Raw genomic sequence first — 10,193 nt, forward strand, 5'->3', positions numbered from 1 at the left:
TGTTTAAACTGCCTCATTAACTTAGGCAAGCATAAGAAAGATAGTGGACTGGTTGCTGGTCTCTGTCTTTTCTAATGAAATAAAAAATGCCAGCAATGTGCTAGCTAAAGAGCTGCATCCACATGACATATCTCATGTAGATGCAAGGTTTTGATTTATTATTTGGTGGCTCAGACAGGAAAGAATATGCCTACAATGCAGGAGACCTGGATTTGATCCCTAGGTAGGGAAGATCTGCTGAAGAAGGGAACAGTTACCCATTCCAGTATTCTGGCCTGGAGAATTCCATGGATAGAGGAGTCCATCAGGCTACAGCCCATGGGGTCACAAAGGGTTGGACACAACTGAGCTACTAACACTTTCACTTTTTCTCTTCTTTGCTGAAAACTGTTTATTCTCAAGACTGGAGAGGCCCCACATGCTTCCAGTGGCATTTGTGCAGTTTGTAGCAACACCTTCATTAAAAGATTTAGTGAAAACTCTGATTTTCAGGGGGCAAGTATAAATGATAAAACCTTAAAATGTATCTGAAATGTGAGGTCACCTGTAAATTAGCAGGAATATGGTACTATCTGTAGACAAACATATGGTATTAGTGTTTACAATTTTGTATCATAGAAAAGAGCCTTGAAGCTAAGGAGATGACAGCGGTGTTACAGAAACCGGATGGGAATGTGTCTTTACTTGCAACTCTTCTCCAGAAATTATATACAGATTCTATCAGTGGTAACTATGCTCCTTTGTAACAGATATTAGAATGAGTGGGCAAAATGAAACCCCACATAAGTAAACACTCTTCTTATACACTCACACGGCCTTATGAATTAATTTAACAATGTCCTGGTAACTCCTGTTTTCAGTCATTCTCTTCTTTCCTTGTATGTGGGCTATTGGAATAGCCTTCTAATTGAACTTTCTACCTACAATCTCTGCTTTGCCTTCAGCTTCCACATGTCTGCCTGTGTTGTGTCTGAATCATATATCTTATCTAATCTTTTTAGTGCTAAAAACTTTCAATGGAAGCTTGATTGCCTTATAGGATCCCACATTTTTAATATGGAAATCAAGAAGCTTTATATGTAGCTCCAACCCTCTCCAGTCTTCAATATCTAAAGATTCTTCAAGTCTCTTTATTCACTTCATAATTCATCCAACAATATTAGGACAGTACAATAAAGCTAAATGTACAGACTCTCCTGAAGAATGCCGTGTGGAGCTGTATGATCATAATGTGGGACTCTTTATAGGTAGTGAGTCATGGGCAGGATTATCAGAAAGTAGACAACCAGTCAGATGTATTAATTGCCCTAAGGCTGTGGTTTGCTGACACCAGCAACATTCCAATCAATTATTTACTTGTTTGTTTTCCTTACTAAGTAATGAGTTCCCCCAATGATAGAGCTGGTCTTCTTCATCTTTCTATTCTCAGTGCCTAATCTGAGCCTGGCACATAGTGGGTGCTTAATAAATGCTGCACAGATGAATGTGTGAATGAAATAAATTAATCAAAAATAGAAAATTTGGGAGAAAGGCCCAAGATTTTCAAACATAGAAACATGCCACTGAAGCATTCACAGTCAAAAATACTTTGAAAATTAGACTTTTTTTTTTTTTTTTTTTGGCTGTGCTAGGTCTTCTTTGCTGAGCAGACTTTTCTCTAGCTGTGGAGAGCAGGGGCTACTCTCTTAGGCTTCTCATTCCAGTGACTTCTCTTACTGTGGAGAACAGGCTCTGGGAGCACAGGCTTCAGTAGTTGCTGCACGTGGGCTCAGTAGTCGCATCTCATGGACTCTAGAGCACAGGCTTAGTAGTTCTGGTGGACAGGTTTAATTGCTCCGTGGTATGTGGCATCTTCCTGGACCAGGGATCAAACCCATGTCTCCTGCATTGGCAGGCAGATTCTTTACCACTGAGCCATCAGGGAAGCCATAAAATTAGACATTTTTTGTGAATTAAGTGATGCTACATGAAATAGGTGAAGTCAAAGAATTCTGCAAAGCTGTCATTTAAAATGCAAGTTGGAAGACATCCAAATGATGGGTTTGACAACATTTTAAATAGTTTTATCTTTTAGTTTTATCTTTCTGAAGCTATAGGAATTTATGAGAAAATTAATGAGAATGAATTAATTGCCCACAGCTGCTTTATGCAACTAATTCATGTAAAGATTTTTATTGCTTTATTAGATTTTAATCAAATACATTTTAAACTTCAATCAGAACAAGTTTTAAAATGTCAGTGGAAAATTTTTACATGAATTTTACATTGTTTTGAAATCTTTTCATATAAGTTTAATTGAAATATCAATTGTCCTCTATAGAAAATAAATTGATTTATCTCAACACCAGCAGTATTTAAGAGGTCCTGTTTCTACACACATACCCCCACTCCTTGAGTATAATGTATTAACAGATGTTTTGATCTTTGCCAATCTTAAAGGTAAAAAATTATAACTCATTTTATAGCTTCATTTTTAGCTTCAAATTTTCCTACTGAAAATTTGAGTTTAGAATATGGGTAATGTGTTTAAGATCCATTTATATGTATTTTCTCTGTGTTATCTGCTCATAGTTTGTCCCTTTTTAGAGAAGAAATTTTTATATAGTAAAGATATTAGTCTACTCTCTATGATGTGTTACAAACACATTTTCTATATAGTTTGTTATGTTCTTTTTGTTTTTATTTGTGTGTGTTCATGCCTTTTTTCCTTTTAATTATATGTACTCAAGTTTATTATTCTTTTCATTGATATCTGAGTTTAGGATGATACTTAAAAAGTATTTTTTTGCATCATCAAGAGTAGATTTTTCTCTCAAGTTTTCTTCTAGTACTTTTATGGTTTTATTATTTTACATTTAAGACTTTGATATTTCTAGCAATTTTTATGGTCTAAGGAAGGGATTGGAAAACTTCAACCATGAGCCACATGTACCTCACAATAAGACAGATTCAGCCATGCCAATTAATTTATGAACTATCCACAGTTGCTTTCACACTACGATGGTAGATTTGAGTGACAGAAATCTGCAAAGCCAAAATTGACAATTTGGCCTTTTCAAGAAAAAAAAAGTTTGCTAACTCCTAAAATAAGTAATATAAAATACTATATATATATATATACACATACACACATATATATATAGTTGAGTTAAATACTATTTCACCTTTTAACTACTTGTTTGAAAGCTAGCTTTGTAATGTACTAATTCTTCAAAGATCTTTAAAAATGGAAGGCAAGCAGGCTATTCACAAACAACTACATTTCAGAAAGTCTGTTTAAATGGCTCCCTTGTTTTCTCTTATGTGAATGAGTCCCTAGTCTTTCCTTTCAGCGAGGGACTCTGGCCTGAGTGCCAAAGAATATGAAAAAAGTCACATTTTACTGATTCCTTTTTCTGTGTTAGTCAGATCCCAAATGACTGTCATGGAGTCATATTTTCCTTCATCCCATGAGTAGGGGAATGCAGAATTTATGTGCAGCACAGACACAATTGAAATATTACCTCTCATATACAACCTGTCTGGCTTAATACTTATCATCCTTGGCATTATCTCTGAATTGAGAGGACTGAGAAACAGTTAGGAAACACTATCCTTTAAGAAAGCACTTTTAATTATTTTGTCATTAGTTTGATTAGATCAATAAAGAATTTTTAGGGGTCCTCTCTCTCACTCCTCTTAATATCCATGGCATCTACTGATGACCCTGACTTGAATACCTGATTTGGAGATAGATATGATAGATGATCATTTTTCTCAATGCAAAGATATTTATCATTAGCTGCTTCAGAAAATGTTATATCACCATTTCTGGTTACTAGGAGACCACAGTATATCTAAAGAATATATGATTGATCCATGGCCTTGGGTCCACAGTAATTTAGGCACATTCTAAACGCAAAATTTAACCATGACCATCTTGTCACCAAGGTTTCAAGCACACATACAGATGACAACCAAATGAAGATGTCACTTGCCAGTAATTGACGCACTTTCTCTTATTCGTAAATTAGAGAGTCTTTTTATTTTTAATTCCCTAAAATATTTAAGTGAAATATACTTTAGGGCCTCTATGACTTTTATTTATGACAAACTCACAATTTACTCATGTGTAGAATAATCCTTACTTCCAGGGAAAATAAATGACTACATGATGCCCAGGTTTCCACTAAATGTTCAACATGGAGAGAAAGCAGAAGATTAGTAAGTGAACTGACACTGTAAGGGAAAGAAAGAAGACTTTATACGTCAAATGAAAGTTCTTTAAAAGAACTGCTAAAGCTGTAGCTTTCAGATATCCTAGGAAGTTTTAAATGGCCGCTCATTGTGAGGAACTCATTTCGAGTACATTTGAAAGGCAGAACATCTAAACTTGCGGTGGCCTTTCCACCTCTCAGGAACTTTGATTGGTCCCTGACTGCGAAGGAGAATGCACAGAACTGAGTCACCAGCACAGCTTCTATAGCACCCTGGGGTCCTTTGGAAACAAGTCCTCATCCAACCTCAGTCTGAGATGGGTTAGAATAGTGACTCCTCCAGGCAGGGGTCTAAGATAAACGACCTCCGGAGTCCTCGCTCAGCCTCACGAGTCTTTGATTCGGAACTGATGAAGTGCAGGCCGACTTTAAGTAGGTCATCCGGAGAGCTCACATCCTGGCATGTGTTTGGCAGTCACTCGTATGGTGCAGAGGGAGAGTGTGAGAGATAAAGAAAAGTAGCAATGGATATTTTTTAAAAGCGAATCTTCTTACATATTTTTATTGTTCCTAAAGATGTAGTGTCCTTCTTTCTCCTCTAGGAAGCCACTTCTGTAAATAGTAGGACTGATTATCACAAGCATGAGAGTGCAAAACTGTATGTGATTGTTCATGGTACCTATGTTGACAAAGCTACTGTGAAAAGAAACAGTTGATGCTTCTGCCTGTTATATGATTGGCTGAAGGCAGATAGCACTTGGATTCTTTTTATTTTGGGGGTCAAATTCTCTTCATTGCAATCTATAATTATATCTGTAAATCTAATTAAATCTATATTTAAAGTTGGATTTTTAAATGCATGGATTTAATTCAATCTGGGACCTTAATGAGTGACCTATAAGTTGTCAATCATTTAACTCCTTTGCAACTATTTTTCTCTTCCAACTTACAACAAAGCCTCTTGATATACTACCATCTACATTACATACCATAATATGTATAGAAGCAAAGTCAGATGTTACTGTAAGTTATTTGTATCTTTGTAACTTTTGTGAGCTATCCAGTTATGCTTCTTTAATAACTTACATAACTCCTCATGGGATTTTCACATTACAAAAAATCTTTGTGGTCATCTAATTCAGTGCTTTCATCAGTAAAAAATGGGAAATTTCCTATCTTTTTGTGTCACTTTTTGCATCCTGTGTACCAAAGTTATTGTCTTTCACTTAATACTAAAATGTATTTTTCACCATTATTTTCAATGAATTATTTTACCAACATAATTTCTTATCAAACCAGAAGATTAGGGCAACTTTTCTTTTAAAATGTTCTTCTTCATAAAAGATAAAAATGCTCACTCGTCTTGTATCAATACAGCATTATTTGAGTTTGTTTTTTTACTATAGAAATAATTTCAAAAGGATACATATATTCTGAATTTTCCTTTCCTCTTTGTTATATCTTAGTTTGAGTTGGCTTGAGTTGGGTTGTGCTCTGAGGTTCTTCCTAAAAAAAGAGCAATGAGAAAAATTCATTGCTCTGAGTATAAAATTCCTGTCCTTGGCGTCATTAACAAAGTCATTTAAAGAATTATAGGCTCTAGATACTTTTTTTTTCTCTCACTGACCAGTTTTACTGTGGTGATTTTTCTAAGCACTTCATTAGTAACTAGCATGGCTGACTTATAGCTTATATAGGGAAGACAGAAGTCACTATTTGCCTCCTGAACAACTTGACTCAATATGTACGTTTATTGGATGGAATGGAGAAAGCTCCCTTATGGCGAATGAAAAAAATGTGCCACACTGAACTAAATTCATAGAAACCAATACATCCACAAAATAATTGATTTATTTACAGAGTAAGAATATTTATTTTTATTGCAAAATATCTTTAGGGAGAAGGAAATATAGCAGATTTTGTTGTCTTCTAGATCTTCACAAACTATTTCAAAAAGTTGGGAATAATGTAATTTGACAGTTTGAAGGACATAATATAAGCAAAACAGTATTTGGATTGTCTAATAAAATAGTGTGGATTAATATGTTTTTCAAAAAAATTACAAACAGATTGCATCTATTTATTATGGTAACCCTAGTAAGGCTTTATGTTTTTCATTTTCTCTTTATAATGTGTATATTAGTCATTTGGTTGTGTACGACTCTGCAACTGCACAGACTGTAGCCAGCCTTGCTCCTCTGTCCATGTAATTCTCCAGACAAGAATACTGGCATGGACAGCCATTCCCTTTCTCCAGGGAATCTTCTCTACCTAGGGATCTAACTCAGGTCTCCTTCATTGCAGACAGCTTCTTTACTTGTCTGAGCTACCAGGGAAGCCCTTTTATAATGTACTTGTATGTAAGAAAATTGTTTCTGAAGCTACATTTGAAATGTGATCAACTCAGCCTGGTTAGTAAGTCAGATACTTTGAATTAGAGATTTCTGGTAGATGGGCTGTCTACTATTCATATTCCAAACATTTCTTGGATTTTTAAATCCTATTAGCTAATGATGGTGAGAAATAGAACAGTTGAAGAAAGTTGCCAACAAAAGTGGGCAAGTGAAAGTGAAAGGACTGGAGGGGTCAGTTTTCACTCCAATGTCAAAGAAAGGCAATGCCAAAGAATGCTCAAATTACTGCACAATTGCACTCATCTAACACGCTAGTAAAGTAATGCTCAAAATTCTCCAAGCCAGGCTGCAGCAATACGTGAACCATGAACTTCCAGATGTTCAAGCTGGTTTTAGAAAAGGCAGAGGAACCAGAGATCAAATTGCCAACATCCTCTGGATCATGGAAAAAGCAAGAGAGTTCCAGAAAAATATCTATTTCTGCTTTATTGACTATGCCAAAGCCTTTGACTGTGTGGATCACAATAAACTGTGGAAAATTCTGAAAGAGATGGGAATACCAGACCACCTGACCTGCCTCTTGAGAAACCTATATGCAGGTCAGGAAGCAACAGTTAGAACTGGACATGGAACAACAGACTGATTCCAAATAGGAAAAGGAGTACGTCAAGGCTGTATATTGTCACCCTGCTTATTTAACTTATATGCAGAGTACATCATGAGAAATGCTGGGCTGGAAGAAGCACAAGCTGGAATCAAGATTGCCGGGAGGCGGATTCATTTTGATATTTGGCAAAACTAATACAGCTATGTAAAGTTTAAAAATAAAATAAAATTAAAAAAAAAAAAAAAAAAGATTGCCGGGAGAAATATCAAGAATCTCAGATATGCAGATGAAACCACCCTTATGGCAGAAAGTGAAGAAGAACTGAAAAGCCTCTTGATGAAAGTGAAAGAGGAGAGTGAAAAAGTTGTCTTAAAGCTCAACATTCAGAAGGGTAAGATCATGGCATCTGGTCCTATCACTTCATGGGAAATAGATGGGGACACATTGGAAAGAGTGGCTGACTTTATTTTTCTGGGCTCCAAAATCACTGCAGATGGTGATTGCAGCCATGAAATTAAGATGCTTACTCCTTGGAAAGAAAGTTATGACCAACCTAGATATCATATTGAAAAGCAGAGACATTACTTTGCCAACAAAGGTCCATCTAGTCAAGGCTATGGTTTTTCCAGTGGTCATGTATGGATGTGAGAGTTGGATTATAAAGAAAGCTGAGAGCAGAAGAGTTGATGCTTTTGAACTGTGGTGTTGGAGAAGACTCTTGAGAGTCTCTTGGACTGCAAGGAGATCCAACCAGTCCATTCTAAAGGAGATCAGTCCTGGGTGTTCATTGGAAGGACTGATGTTGAAGCTGAAACTCCAATAGTTTGGCCACCTGATGCAAAGAGCTGACTCTTTTGAAAAGACCCTGATGCTTGGACAGACTGAGGGCAGGAGGAGAAGGGGACTGCAGAGGATGAGATGGTTGGATGGCATCTCTGACTCGATGGACATGGGTTTGGGTGGACTCTGGGAGTTGGTGATAGACAGGAAGGCCTGGCATGCTGTGGTTCATGGGGTCGCAAAGAGTGGGACATGACTGAGTGACTGAACTGAACTGAACTGAAAGTGAAAGTCACTCCGTCATGTCCGACTCTTTGTGATCCCATGGACTGTATGTCCATGGGATTCTCCACACCAGAATACTGGAGTGGGTAGCCTTTCCCTTCTCCAGGGCATCTTCCCAACCCAGGAATTGAACTGGCATCTCCTGCCTTGAAGGCAGATTCTTTACCAGTTAAACTGTCAGAGAAGCCCAGTTACAATACAGATCTACTCAGACCATTAGAATAAGTAATATAAGTCTGCTACTTATTAGATAAGTAAATTCCCTTTAGAGAGCTTTGACTATTTTTAAACAATTTTTTTGTTTTGTTTTAATTTACTGCTGTTAAGTTTTAAGTGGAGGTTATATAACCCTAAAGCTGAAACTCCAGTACTTTGGCCACTTCATGCGAAGAGTTGACTCATTGAAAAAGACTGATGCTGGGAGGGATTGGGGGCAGGAGGAGAAGGGGACGACAGAGGATGAGATGGCTGGATGGCATCACTCACTTGATGGACGTGAGTCTGGGTGAACTCCGGGAGTTGGTGATGGACAGGGAGGCCTGGCGTGCTGCGATTCATGGGGTCGCAGAGTTGGACACGACTGAGCGACTGATCTGATCTGATCTCTGATATAACCCATGTAAAGATTGTCTTGAGCAATATACAGAGGCAAGTTTCCTTCTGAACAGAATAACAAAATACATATTCATCTTATCTCAGCAGGCCTCAGCCTGCAGTGGCTTGAAGCATGATTTTAGTTTCCAGCTAAAGACTGAAGTCAGGCCATGGCAGTGAGAGTGTTGAATCCTAGCCACTAGACCACTGGTCAGTGACAAGGCCCTGGCCCCTTGACTTTGCAGAAATGAAATTTTCAAAGTCAGAAAAGTAGTGGAATAAGAAAGTTTTTATTAGGAGGAAAAAAGAGTACGTGTGGATAGACACACAGGCAGTCTCAGGGAGGAAGTCATGCCCTCGTGGTAGTTTGAATCACATATATGAGGCATTTTTCCAGGTTTCCTTTGGCAGTCTTTTCACTTTGCCTGGTTCTGACTCTCTATTTGGCGTATCTCAGGATCCTCTCATGTGTAAGCATGCATCTCTTAGCCAAGTAGTATTCCAGCGAAGAGGCCTGTGAGTATATTGACATTATCCCCTTTTGACCTCCAAGGAGCCTTTCTGTGCATGTATAGTTAAGAAGATCTCCTTGACTTTGAAAATGAGAAATAGGTGGTCTCTATCTTTCATCTGGGCAAGGCTCAGCCTCTCTTTTCTTCAACTTGGAATATCTATCCACAGGGGAGAACTACAGCTGTTCAGCCTGGGGCCCATCTATCTCCGGCCTCTCATACAAAGGCTATTTTGTTTGTTAGATTTTTTAAGATTCATAGGTGGCAAAGACATGCTGTTTCAAATTTGGATCTCTGTAATAACCTGAAATGACAGGCTCACAGAGAAGACCATTTTCCACCTTTATCAAAAGTGTGAAGACCCCCCAAAGAATTACCACATGAGTATAAGGAAACTGCTAACAGAAACCAAAATTATATTGTTATTATTTTAATTATAAAATGCAATGGAAACACTTGAACAAATGAATGCAAACATTTGAATATTCAAAAAGAATCATTACCATGTGTATAGGCAAGACATTTGGCAAATGCAGAAAAATTGAACACTGAGGATTTGTGATAAACTATGGTTACAACAAAGCTGTTGGAATTAATGTTTTAATTCATGCTTGGGAATATGAAGCCATAGCTTATCATCCTGGCCAGGCAGACTTGTTGAGTGTTTCTGTCTCTGAATGCTTTCATTAACATTTTAAAAGTTGTTCCAATATGACAATATACTTTCTCCTTCTTCTATTTGTTACATGCTTAAGTAGTAGGAAGAACTCCTAGGATAGAATGATCAACACATTGATTCACAGCACACAATTTGAAGGGGACAGAAACCAAACAAAAATATTTTAGACAATGGATTAGAACAAAC

This window comes from Bubalus kerabau, chromosome 3 (genome assembly GCF_029407905.1).
Source record: "Bubalus kerabau isolate K-KA32 ecotype Philippines breed swamp buffalo chromosome 3, PCC_UOA_SB_1v2, whole genome shotgun sequence".
Classification (NCBI taxonomy): Eukaryota; Metazoa; Chordata; class Mammalia; order Artiodactyla; family Bovidae; genus Bubalus; species Bubalus kerabau.